The 13400-nt window shown below is 41.5% G+C and overlaps 1 protein-coding gene and 1 pseudogene across 5 annotated transcripts in view; both read right to left on the bottom strand.

Moving 5' to 3' along the window:
* The window catches only part of PLCE1 (phospholipase C epsilon 1), a 344763-nt gene that overhangs the window by 180066 nt on the left and 151297 nt on the right, over positions 1-13400 (bottom strand). The window lies entirely within an intron of this gene.
* Positions 4126-8310, bottom strand: LOC126962048 (histone deacetylase 1-like; annotated as a pseudogene).

Below are 13400 nucleotides of genomic sequence, written 5' to 3'. Positions count from 1 at the left end.
CTAGAGTGATTCTACAGCCTCAGCCTTCTGGATAGCTGGGACCACAGGCACACACCACCACATCTGGCTTTTTTTTTTTTTTTTTTTTTTTTTTTTTTTTTTTTTTTTGTAGAGACAGCATCTCTCCATGTTACCTAGACTGGTCTGGCACTCCTGGCCTAAAGTGATCTTCTTGCCTTTGCCTCCCAGAGTACAGGGATTACAGGCCTGAGCCACTTGGCCTAAGTTCTTTATATACATTGTCACACTTATTACTCAAAACAACTCTCTGAAGTTGTTGCTTTTATTCCCATTTTGCAGATGCAGAAACTGAAGCCTAGAAGTACAATCACCTGAATAGGATGACCCAGTGTTGAAGTCAAGACTCAAATCCAAAACACAATGATGCTCACATTCAAAGGCCTCTCTTGGAGGTAACCACTTCTGCAGAGTCTCCATCTATTCTTTGGCATTTTTAAGAACTATTGTTTTAGTTAAATATTCAGTAAGTTTTGGAGGGAAGCTTTGGAATCTAATGGTTGTTTTTCTGGATACAGCGTTTCAAATAACTGTTTTGCAAACAAATTTCTGCAATATGGTCCATTCTGAGTCTCTGTAATCAGGACTTGACATTTTTATAACCAGCTCAAATATGTAAACCCCAAGTGTCTCTCTGGTGTTGCTATCCTCACCAGTCATCTTTCTGACTTCATTGATTCCTCCTTCCTTCCTTCCTTCCTTCTTCCCTTCCTTCCCTCCCTCCTTCCCTCCCTCCTATCTTCTTTCCTTCCTTCCTTCCTCCCTTCCTTCCTTCTTCCCTTCCTTCCCTCCCTCCTTCCCTCCCTCCTATCTCCTTTCCTTCCTTCTTTCTTTCCTCCCTCCCTCCTTTTCTCCCTTCCTTTCTCCTTCCCTTAGCCTTCCCTTAGCCTTCCCTCCACCTTCCCTTCTCCTTCTCCTCCCTCTCCTTCTCCCTGTCTCTCTCTTTTTGGTGAAAAAACTTTATGGAGAATTAGGCCATAATTTGTTCCTTTCAAAAACTAGCTTCCTGGAGCAAAATTAGGGCACATAAGATAATTAAATGGAATCAATCTCCCAGCTCAAAATGGATGTATTCACACCTAGGAATGGAGTGCTATGTTCAGGTCACACCTGGTGACGGAGTCACATTCCTTGGTCACAACTGGTATGGAGTCATATTCTTAGGTTACACCCGGGTGTAGTGTCACACTCCTGGATGATACTTGATCACCTGTGGTCCTAAAACAGGTTTTTGTCCTGTGCCTACCAAGCTTTCTGGCCCTATGAGCTACTCATACCACCTTTAACTTAGCAGTCTAGCACTTTATGAATTCTCTTTAGATGGTAAGGGCTACTTCAGTAGACCTGAAACCTAATACTACATTTTCTCTGGAATGAGAAATATTATCTTAGAAGTTGAAGACTTCCAGATATGATCTTCTCCTTTCTTCCCATAGGTGCCATAGCACTAGGCCACAGTGGGCAGCTAATGAATACTTTTTAGTTGATTAACTGGTACAGAAACACACCCAATATTACATTAAAGCATACTTTTAAATACCAAGAAAATAATTTCAAGGTCACAATACTAACAAGTCAGGGTATTTCTGTAAATAAACAAATCTTGGAATTAGAGCTATGCACATGCCTTCCTTGCCTGGTAGGCATGTAAAGGGTAATTGTTTTGATTATGAGGAAGTCAACTAAGCCAACCTTTATAAACTAAATTATTTATGAGGTATAGTCATGTAGTTCAAATGTGTGTGTATGTATTCCTACAACTTCTTGTTTTTTATTCAAAGCTACTAACTTCAGAGAAAGATACAAATAGAGTACACAAACTTATTGTAGTGAAAGAAAATAAGTTGAAAACTTGATGGAGTCTCACTGTGTTGCCCAGGCTGGAGTACAGTGGTGTGTTCTTGGCTCATTGCAAACTCATTCTCCCGGGTTCAAGCGATTCTTGTGCCACAGCCTCCTAAGTAGCTGGGACTACAGGTGTATGCCACCACCCGGCTAATTTTTTTTTTTCAGTAGAGATGGGGTTTCATCATGTTGGCCAGGCTGGTCTCAAACTTCGGACCTCAAGTGATCTGCTCGCCTCAACCTCTCAAAGTGCTGGTAGACTTTTGTATCTGAAATAAAATATTCCCTATTTTCAAATAAAAATATTGTATCTGTAAGATATTTTTGTTTTCATATCAATATTCTATTTATAGCCTACATATGATAAATAACTTTAATATAGTTAAATATAGTCTACAGACATACATACCATACACTCAGACTGGTTAAAAATGAACAGTTGAGTTTTCTTTTCTAATATCTAATGTATTATTATTTTTAAAAATAGAAATGTACCATTTTATTACAAAGTCTCACAAAAAGAAAATAGCATCCAAAAAAGGAAACTAGATGACCAATCTGCACCTGCAGAATTGGAAGAACACAGAAGGCAGGCAGTGTGAGCCTCTTGGCTTACTCGAGGCCAGTGGAGAGGTGTGAGAACAGAACCAATCTAAAAGCATCTAATATTACCTTAGGAACCTGGAAAGAACAGAGGGTCCTTGGAGATCCAGCCACCCCTTCTAGAATGCGAATAAGGACACCTTTCCAAAACTACTATATGGCTACCTATAAGTATCCCTTCCACCCAGACCTGGCTCCCTTTATGGTTCAAAGTTAAGAACTGGGGAGGAAAGTGGGGCAAGGCAGCTCCTGGAAGAGCTCACCCAGCACAGCTGCCTTGGGTTCAGGACCCTGGTTTCTGTCTTTCACTCTAGTCCCCAAGGTATTTATATTTAGTAAATAAAAATTGACTAATAGTCACAAATCAAAACCACAATGAGATACCATCTCACACCAGTTAGAATGGCAATCGTTAAAAAGTCAGGAAACAACAGGTGTTACAGAGGATGTGGACAAATAAGAACACTTTTACACTGTTGGTGGGACTGTAAACTAGTTCAACCATTGTGGAAAACAGTGTGGCAATTCCTCAACGATCTAGAACTAGAAATAACATTTGACCCAGCCATCCCATTACTGGATACATACACAAAGGATTATAAATCATGCTGCTATAAAGACACATGCACACGTATGTTTACTGTGGCACTATTCACAATAAAAAAGACTTGGAACCAACCCAAATGTCCATCAATGATAGACTAGATTAAGAAAATGTGGCACATATATACCATGGAATACTATGCAGCCATAAAAAAGGATGAGTTCATGTCCTTTGTAGGGACATGGATGAAGCCAGAAACCATCATTCTCAGCAAACTATCACAAGAACAGAAAACCAAACACTGCATGTTCTCACTCATAGTTGGGAATTGAACAATGAGAACACTTGGACACAGGGTGGGGAACATCACACACCGGGGCCTGTTGTAGGGTGGGGGCAGTGAGGAGGGATAGCATTAGGAGATACACCTAATGTAAATGATGAGTTAATGGGTGCAGCACACCAACAAGGCACATGTATACATATGCAACAAACCTGCACATTGTGCACATGTACCCTAGAACTTAAAGTATAATAAAAAATAAATAGAAAACTGACTAATAGCCTAGAGAAATAGAAAATAGACTAATAGTCTAGAGAAATATAAATAGAAAATATAAATAGAGAAATAGAAAATATAAAATCTAAGTTGGAGGACCCAACAAGAAGCCAGAGCTGGAAAGGCCTGCTCAGCCAACTTGACCTCTTCCTGGGACCCTTTGGCCTCTGGCTTCTTCTCCTTCGTTTTCTCCTCTGCTGTGACTTCTTCTCTTCTGGGTCTTTCTCTCTTTCATCCTGTTTAGAGCTTCTTGGCTTTTTTGAAGTTGGAAGAATTCTTGCAGCCACCCTCTCCCTCTTCATCAGAGTCGGAGAATTCGTCCTCACAGACAATTTGTGTTTTGTTTGTTTTTTGAGATGGAGTCTCGCTCTGTCACGAAGGCTGGAGTGTAGTGGCACAATCTCGGCTCACTGCAACCTCCGCCTCCCAGGTTCAAGTGATTCTCCTGCCTTAGCCTCCTGAGTAGCTAGGATTACAGGCCCCCACCACCATGCACAGCTAACTTTTGTATTTTTAGTAGAGACGTGGTTTCACCATGTTGACCAGTTTGGCCTTGAACTCCTGACCTCAGGTGATCCACTTGCCTCAGTCTCCTAAAGTGCTGGGATTACAAGTGTGAGCCATCGTGCCTGGCCTCACAGGCAATTTTTCTTTTTTCTTTTTTCTTTTTTTTTGAGACGGAGTCTTGCTGTCGCCCAGGCTGGAGTGCAGTGGCGCGATCTCGGCTCACTGCAAACTCTGCCTCCCGGTTCACGTCATTCTCCTGCCTCAGCCTCCCAAGTAGCTGGGACTACAGGCACCCACCACCATGCCCGGCTAATTTTTTGTACTTTTAGTAGAGATGGGGTTTCACCGTGGTCCCGATCTCCTGACCTCATGATCCGCCGCCTCAGCCTCCCAAAGTGCTGGGATTACAGGCGTGAGCCACCGTGCCTGGCCTCACAGGCAATTTGTTTGTCAGAGGAACAGATGGAGATGCACTTGTCAGAGTCTTCGTCCTTGTTGTCACTCTCCTCAGGGGTTACATCCTAGCAAGAGCCCACATTTGGGTCCTAGGAGTGTGGGGCAGCATTCTCGGGTTCCCAGACAGTTGCTGTTTGATCTTCTCCAGGCATCATTACTGATCTGGTTAGTTATATTGGAGAGACTGATATGAAGCTTGAAACTTGGTCCAAAGTATTTGAAGTAGTCATTATATGGGAACTCATTATGGATCTCTGCACCCAGGGCCACAGTTGTTTCCTATGTTCAGCACCAGGTGACATCACGAATGATGTAACACCTCCTCCCAGCATCAGCATCAGCAAGATGAAGCTCATAACAAATTCCACACACTTGACATACCCTTTGATGTTCAGATTGAAGCAACCTAACTGATCCCCAGATGGAGTCTGAGTCACGCTGTATGACCACAGCACTAGGCTGGAATATCTCCTTTACTTCGGACGTATCTGGCTTGAAATGGCTTCACAGGATTCATTATCAATCCCATCTCAGAGTGGGTAGTTAATAGCATAATACTTGCCTTTTTCAGCCCTAATATCCCATAGGTCCCCAGTTCTTGGAAGTACTCCTCATTTATGACACAGTACTCTCCTCATTTATGTCCTGGCTCAGGACACAGTCATGACCCAGTCTGTGGCATAGAAGGCCTCTTCCATGCCATCACCATGGCATGGAAGGTCAATACGCACAATATGCACCATGGAATATCAAGGTTAATATGCAGCACCCCCTGGTGATTCTCTAGCAGGTCCAGTAGGGCCAAGACTGTATCACTGACATAACAGAAGCCAGATGCCTCAGACTTCTTTGCATGGTTCAGTCTGGTTCATGGTGATGTCTGTCTGCTGCTAATTAAGTTTCACAGAACTTGCCACAGAGCCGCCAACAGACAACTGACAAAACTCAAAGAGGCCATCAAATACTGGACAGTCCTCACCAACGTTGAATCTCTGTGCCTGCTGGCTGTACTCAGACATGTTATCTGGATGAATGGAGTACAAGGATTTAATGCAGTCATCACTGTGGTACTTGGTCTTCTCCTCAGCATCGGCTTCGTGAGGGCAATAGATCTTCATTTTTCATTGGAGACTGTAGTTGAACAGCAAATTATGACTTATGCGGAATTGGTAAAGCTTCATTGGGTGGTCTTGTCCAACATCCTCATCATGGTAGTAACAGACTTTCCTCCTGGCACCCTGTGTCCGCACTATCTTGCTGGCCTCCGTCTGTCAGAAAGATGGCAGATGTCTTGCTGGCCTCAGCAGGTCCATCTGCCCTCCCCTCTATCACACAATTTAAATAAGAATAACCATGTTTTGTCCTGGATATATGTAATACTTAATCCTTTAACTTATGTGCTTTACTCAGCAACAATTTGAGAAGGAAAAATTGAGTTTAACACACTCTATTTATTATGTTGGCTGGTACAATACGCACATTTGAAAACACTTTGCTGCCTTATATGAAAAATCCTCTTGTCATCACTGTATTTTTCTAATTTTGCCATTTTTAGTACTTCACATTACCATCAGTTATCTCAATTTTCTCTCTCCCTTTTAACTTTATCTTGTTTTTACAATTTTCAGTAGGTAAAACATTAAAAGAAAAGAAAAAGCAGGTGATAACTTTGAAAATTTCTTCCTAATTATTGAAGTCAATAATTTTTTTGACTGCCACTGCTGTAAGGTGTTAGTCCTGAGATTCTAACAAGATTAATGGAGAGAGGGAAAGGGACACAGGGACAGGAAGTGGAAGGATTTATTTATTTATTTTTTTGAGATGGCGTCTTGCTCTGTCGCCCAGGCTGGAGTGCAGTGGTGCGATCTCGGCTCACTGCAAGCTCCGCCTCCTGGGTTTACGCCATTCTCCTGCCTCAGCCTCCCGAGTAACTGGGACTACAGGCGCCCGCCACCATGCCTGGCTAATGTTTTTGTATTTTTAGTAGAGAGAGGGTTTCACCATGTTAGCCAGGATGGTCTTGATCTCCTGACCTCATGGTCTGCCTGCCTAGGCCTCCCAAAGTGCTGGGATTACAGGCGTGAGCCACCACACCCGACCGGAAGGATCTTAATGTATCAAACTAGTGGAAGTCCCTGACTGAAAGGTAAAGGTGCTCTATTTTTCCACTTTGAGACAGCACGCCATTATGATAAGGGCATACCCTTGTGGATCAATGCTTCGTTATAAGAAAGTGTCTCTTGTTATTTGGCAAACTTTCAGCTTTATAGGCAGATGACCTTTGGTGGCACTGAAGGCAGAAAAGCAGGCATGTTTGTGTTCCGATTGTTGACCTTCTGTATCAATCCATAAAGCCTCATGGCTGTAGAATTCTGGACAAGCTAGCCTTGAGTTACCAATTCTTGACTTGTGAATAACGATCAACTTGTTGGACATTTTCTTCTAGTCTCTCCTAGTATAGGCGACTGCGACCCCCATCTCATAATCATAACCACTTCCAGAAGAGGAGCACTTTGGTTCTTTCTTACATCCTAATAGACTAGGGAGGGGGATGAAAGACCTACACAACATTCCCTTTTCCCCAATTATTTCTTCTTATGAAAAAATACATACAACATAAAATTTACTATCTCAACATTTTTAAGGGTACAATTCAGTGGTATTAAGTAAATTCATATTGCTGTGCAACTATCACCACCAGTAAGCTCCAGAACTCTTCATCTGGCAAAAGAGAAACTCTATAGCCCTTAAACACTAACTCCCCATTCCCATTCCCCTTCCTCATCCCCTGGTAACCACCTTTCTACTTAAGGTCTCTATGATTTTTGACTACCCCAAGTACTTCATAAAAGTGAAATCATACAGCATTTGTCTTTCCCTGTTCCTTTTTCTCTACCTTTACAAATTCCATGTAATCCACTTCAAATATGGTTTCTCTTATGGAAGAGGTTATTCTTTTGAACTTATTCTTTTTTCTTATCTCTGAGGAAAAAATTTAAATCTTGTGCTACCTCCTTCTACCCTTCATACCATTTATAAGCAACTCGTTAAAAAACATTAGGGAAAAAGTTACTGGGGTAATTCTATGACTCTTTCATATAGGTACAAGTTTTGAAGTGTAATTAGCCATAATAAAAGCTACAGCTGTCAATGTCTAAAATCTCAGAAATGGCTAAAAGTCCTTTTTGAAATCTCCATAAAAGTTTTAACTCTTTACTCATCTTTAATAAAATTATTGCTCTTCAACAAGGAATGTCTTCTAACTCACTTGTATTGCTTTTTCTTTGAGGCTAATGCTCAGTATTCCAATAATACTGTTTTCCTCTTTATTTCATGGGAAATGTGCAGATTGCAACTGTGTTATGGGTTACAGAGGTTTTTGAGGTCTAGAGTCTGGGAACCAAATCACAACATTTAATACTGCTTATCCAGGAAAGTGTTCTAAGCTCTATATCGCTCCTGGGAAATGAACCTGTAGAATATAACCCATTTATAAACTGAAGACTAAGAGTGTATTATATATTCCCCAATAGATAAAAGTTGTTGGCCAAATCTATGCCACAGGACACATACTGAAGAAGAAAAAAAGCTGACAACCACATCACAGCAGCTGCATGTTCTCCTGATCCCCTGGCAGAGTACATGGCCATCAGAGTTCAAGACCCACTAACAAATATGCTGATCCTACAGATTCTGTAAACACTCTTTGACCTTGAAGACCCATCTCTCTCTCCTTTTTTTTACTTATTTTTTTAAGTTGACAAATATAAATTATATATATTTGTCATGTACAACATGATGTTTTGTAATATGTACACATTGTGGAATGATTCAGTTGAGCTAACTAACATATGCTTTACCTCACATGCTTATCATTTTTGGTGGTGAGAAATGCATCTGGTTTTCTAATGCATTTTCTTCCACTGCATGTTAAAGGAATATGTTTAACTGAGGCACGGAAAGACTTTGAAAACCAAATGGGAGAGGATGCTGAAATTGAAAAAGGTTTACAAGAGAGTAAATCACAACTACAGAAATAAGCTTGGAGCAGAAGGCAGCCAGCTAATTGTATTATTCAGCAGGAGTTTCTAGAGGGTTCTCAGAAATCATCAAAGAGCTGCAAAACAAAAAGATAAAAAAGCTTCCAACTCTTGCATAAAACACCAATTTAAAGATAACACATTAGCTGACAGTCTGGTGAGTGTCAGAGCCAGAAATATTGATCTATGAGGCTGTATTTCGAACAGGGAAGTGCAAATACAATTGAAGTCAAATTACGATCAGGGCCACAGATGCACACACCAGCAGCCTCATTTCTCTCCACAGATCTGTGGAAGATTGGAGGTATGCCTGCCTTGGTTGGGCAGCCTGGAGATCTGTTTCTTAACAATTCATGTAGAAGAAAGAATGTGGCTTTTACTGACTTTTATTTGTTTGAGGTTTCATATTTCAGGCCGAGCCATTTCTCATATAGAACATTAAATTGCTATCCAAACTCTTTGTACACTTAGGAGCCACTTCCACATTATTTGGCACTTATTTCTCTGCAGTTTCCTATATTATTATTTGATTACTTGGTGCATGAAAATCTGGCCTCCTCATTAAGAGGATGAACACCTTAAAGGCAAGTAAACTGACTTACACTTCATTAGGTTCCCCCATAACACCTACACACTACTGACCACAAAATGAGTAAATAAAAACTGTATATATTTGTCATGTAAAACATGATGTTTTGAAATATGTATACCTTGTGGAATGGTTCAGTTGAGCTAACTAACATATGCTTTACATATCACTGTTTGTGGTGAGAAACCCATCTGGTTTTTTAATGCATTTTATTCCACTGATTGTTAAAGAAATATGTTTAACTGAGGCACATAAAGACTTTGAGGCCACATGCAGTGGCGCACACCTATAATCCCAGCATTTTGAGAAGCTGAGATGGGCAGATCACCTGACATCAGAAGTCTGAGACTAGCCTGGTCAACATGGCAAAACCCTGTCTCTACTAAAAATACAAAAATTAGCCAGGCAAGGTGGCGTGTGTCTGTGGTCTCAGCTACTCGGGAGGCTGAGGCACGAGAATCACTTGAACTTAGGAGGCAGAGGCTGCAGTAAGCCAAGATCATTGGCACTCCAGCCTGGGTGAAAGAGTAAGACTGTATCTCAGAAAAAAAAAAAAAAAAAGGGGGGGGTGCACCCAAGATGGCCAAATAGGAACAGCTCCAGCCTCCAGCTCCCAGTGTGAGCAACACAGAAGATGGGTGATTTCTGCATTTTCAACTGAGGTACCAGGTTCAACTCACTGGGGTGTGTCGGACAGTTGGTGCTGGTCCACGGGTGCAGCCTGGCCAGCAAGAGCTGAAGCAGGGCGAGGCATTGCCTCACGTGGGAAGTGCAAGGGGGAAGGGAATTCCTTTTCCTAGCCAAAGGAAATTGAGACACTCAAACCTGGAAATTTGGGTAACTCCCACCCTAATACTGCGCTTTACCAAGGGTCTTAGCAAATGGCATACCAGGAGATTATATCCCACACCTGGCCCAGAGGGTCCGATGCCCACAGAGCCTCCCTCATTGCTAGCACAGCAGTCTGAGATCTAACTGTAAGGTGGCAGCAAGGCTGGGGGAGGGGTGCCCACCATCGCTGAGGCTTAAGTAGGTAAACAAAGCCACCGGGAAGCTCGAATTGGGAGGAGCCCACTGCAGTTCAATGAGGCCGGCCTGTCTCTGTAGTCTCCTCCTCTGGAGACAGGGCACAGCTAAACAAAAAGCAGCAGAAACCTCGGCAGAGGTAAATGCCCAGTCTGACAGCTTTGAAGAGAGCAGTGGATCTCCCAGCACGGAGGTTGAGATCTGAGAACGGACAGACTGCCTGCTCAAGTGGGTCCCTGACCCCTGAGTAGCCTAACTGGGAGACATGCCCCACTGGGTACAGACCGACACCTCACACCTCTTAAGGCAGGGTACACCCCTGAGATGAAGCTTCCAGAGCAAGAATCAAACAGCAACACTCACTGTTCAGCAATATTCTATCTTCTGCAGCCTCTGCTGCTGATACCCAGGCAGACAGGGTCTGGAGTGGACCTCAAGCAAACTCCAACAGACCTACAGCTGAGGGTCCTGACTGTTAGAAGGAAAACTCACAAACAGAAAGGACACCCACACCAAAACCCCATCAGTACGTCACCATCATCAAAGACCAAAGGCAGATAAAACTACAAAGATGGGGAAAAAGCAGTGCAGAAAAGCTGGAAATTCAAAAAATCAGAGTGCATCTCCCCCTCCAAAGGAACGCAGCTCATCACCAGCAACGGAACAAAGCTGGATGGAGAATGACTTTGATGAGTTGAGAGAAGAAGGCTTCAGTCGATCGAATTTCTCAGAGCTAAAGGAGGAAATACATAACCAGCGCAAAGAAACTAAAAACCTTGAAAAAAGAATGGATGAATGGATAACTAGAATAATCAATGCAGAAAAGATCTTAAAAGAACTGATAGAGATGAAAACCATAACAATAGAACTCCGTGACAAATGCCCAAGCTTCAGTAACTGACTCAATCAACTGGAAGAAAGAGTATCAGCGATTGAAGATCAAATTAATGAAAAAAAGCAAGAAGTGTAGAGAAAAAAGAGTAAAAAGAAATGAACAAAGCCTGCAAGAAATATGGGATTATGTGAAATCTACGTCTCATTGGTGTGACTGAAGGTGATGGGGAAAATGGAACCCAGTTGGAAAACAGTCTGCAGGATATCATCCAGGAGAACTTCCCCAACCTAGTAAGGCAGGCCAACATTCAAATTCAGGAAATACAGAGAAGGCCACAAAGATACTCCTCGAGAAGAGCAACTCCAAGACACTTAATAGTCAGATTCACCAAAGTAGAAATGAAGGAAAAAATGTTAAGGGAAACCAGAGAGAAAGGTCGGGTTACACACAAAGGGAAACCCATCAGACTAACAACAGATCTCTCAGCAGAAACTCTCCAAGCCAGAATAGAGTGGGGGCCAATATTCAACATTCTTAAAGGAAAGAATTTTCAACCCAGAATTTAATATCCAGCCAAACTAAGTTTCATAAGTGAAGGAGAAATAAAATCCTTTACAGACAAGCAAATGCTTAGAGATTTTGTCACCACCAGGCCTGCCCTACAAGAGATCCTGAAGGAAGCACTAAATGTGGAAAGGAACAACAGGTACCAGCCATTGCAAAAACATGTCAAAATGTAAAGTCCATCGATGCTAGGAAGAAACTGCATCAACTAGCGAGCAAAATAACCAGCTAATATCATAATGACAGGATCAAGTTTACACATAACAATATTAACCTTAAATGTAAATGGACTAAATGGTCCAATTAAAAGACACAGACTGGCAAATTGGATAAAGAGTCAAGATCCGTCAGTTTGCTGTATTCAGGAGACCCATCTCACATGCAGAGACACAAAGAGGCTCAAAATAAAGGGATGGAGGAAGATCTACCAAGCAAATGGAAAACAAAAAAAAGCAAGAGTTGCAATCCTAGTCTCTGATAAAACAGACTTTAAACCATCAAAGATCAAAAGAGACAAAGAAGGCCATTACATAATGGTAAAGGGATCAATACATCAGGAAGAGCTAACATCAGGAAGGTGCATAAATATATATGCACCCAATACAGGAGCACCCAGATTCATAAAGCAAGTACTTAGAGACTTACAAACAGACTTAGATTCCCATACAATAATAATGGGAGACTTTAATACCCCACTGTCAACATTAGACAGATCAATGAGACAGAAAGTAAACAAGGATATCCAGGAATTGAACTCAACTCTGCACCAAGCAGACCTAATAGACATCTACAGAACTCTCCACCCCAAATCAACAGAATATACATTCTTCTCAGCACCACATTGCACTTATTCCAAAATTGACCACATAGTTGGAAGTAAAGCACTCCTCAGCAAATGTCAAAGAACAGAAATTATAACAAACTGTCTCTCAGACCACAGTGCAATCAAACTAGAACTCAGTACTAAGAAACTCAATCAAAACTGCTCAACTACGTGGAAACTGAACAACCTGCTCCTGAATGACTACTGAGTACATAACGAAATGAAGGCAGAAATAAAGATGTTCTTTGAAACCAATGAGAACAAAGATACAACATACTAGAATCTCTGGGACACATTTAAAGCAGTGTATAGAGGGAAATTTATAGCACTAAATGCCCATAAGAGAAAGCAGGAAAGATCTAAAATTGACACCCTAACATCACAATTAAAAGAACTAGAGAAGCAAGAGCAAAAACATTCAAAAGCTAGCAGAAGGCAAGAAATAGCTAAGATCAGAGCAGAACTGAAGGAGATACAGACACAAAAATCCCTCCAAAAAATCAATGAATCCAGGAGCTGGTTTATTGAAAAGATCAACAAAAATGATAGACCACTAGCAAGACTAATAAAGAAGAAAAGAAGAATCAAATAGATGCAATAAAAAATGATAAAGGGGATATCATCACCGCCCCACAGAAATACAAACTACCATCAGAGAATACTATAAACACCTCTATGCAAATAAATTAGAAAATCTAGAAGAAATGGATAATTTCCTGGACACTTACACTCTCCCAAGACTAAACCAGCAAGAAGTTGAATCCCTGAATAGACCAATAGCAGGCTCTGAAATTGAGGCAATAATTAATAGCCTACCAATCAAAAAAAAGTCCAGAACCAGATGGATTCACAGCCAAATTCTACCAGAAGTACAAGGAGGAGTTGGTACCATTCCTTCTGAAATTCCAATCAATAGAAAAATAGGGAATTCTCCCTAACTCATTTTACGAGGCCAACATCATCCTGATACCAAAGCCTGACAGAGATACAA

Source organism: Macaca thibetana, chromosome 9 (assembly GCF_024542745.1).
Source record: "Macaca thibetana thibetana isolate TM-01 chromosome 9, ASM2454274v1, whole genome shotgun sequence".
NCBI classification, from domain to species: domain Eukaryota; kingdom Metazoa; phylum Chordata; class Mammalia; order Primates; family Cercopithecidae; genus Macaca; species Macaca thibetana.
Note: the sequence above shows the minus strand (reverse complement) of the source record. Positions and strands in the feature narration are given on the sequence as shown.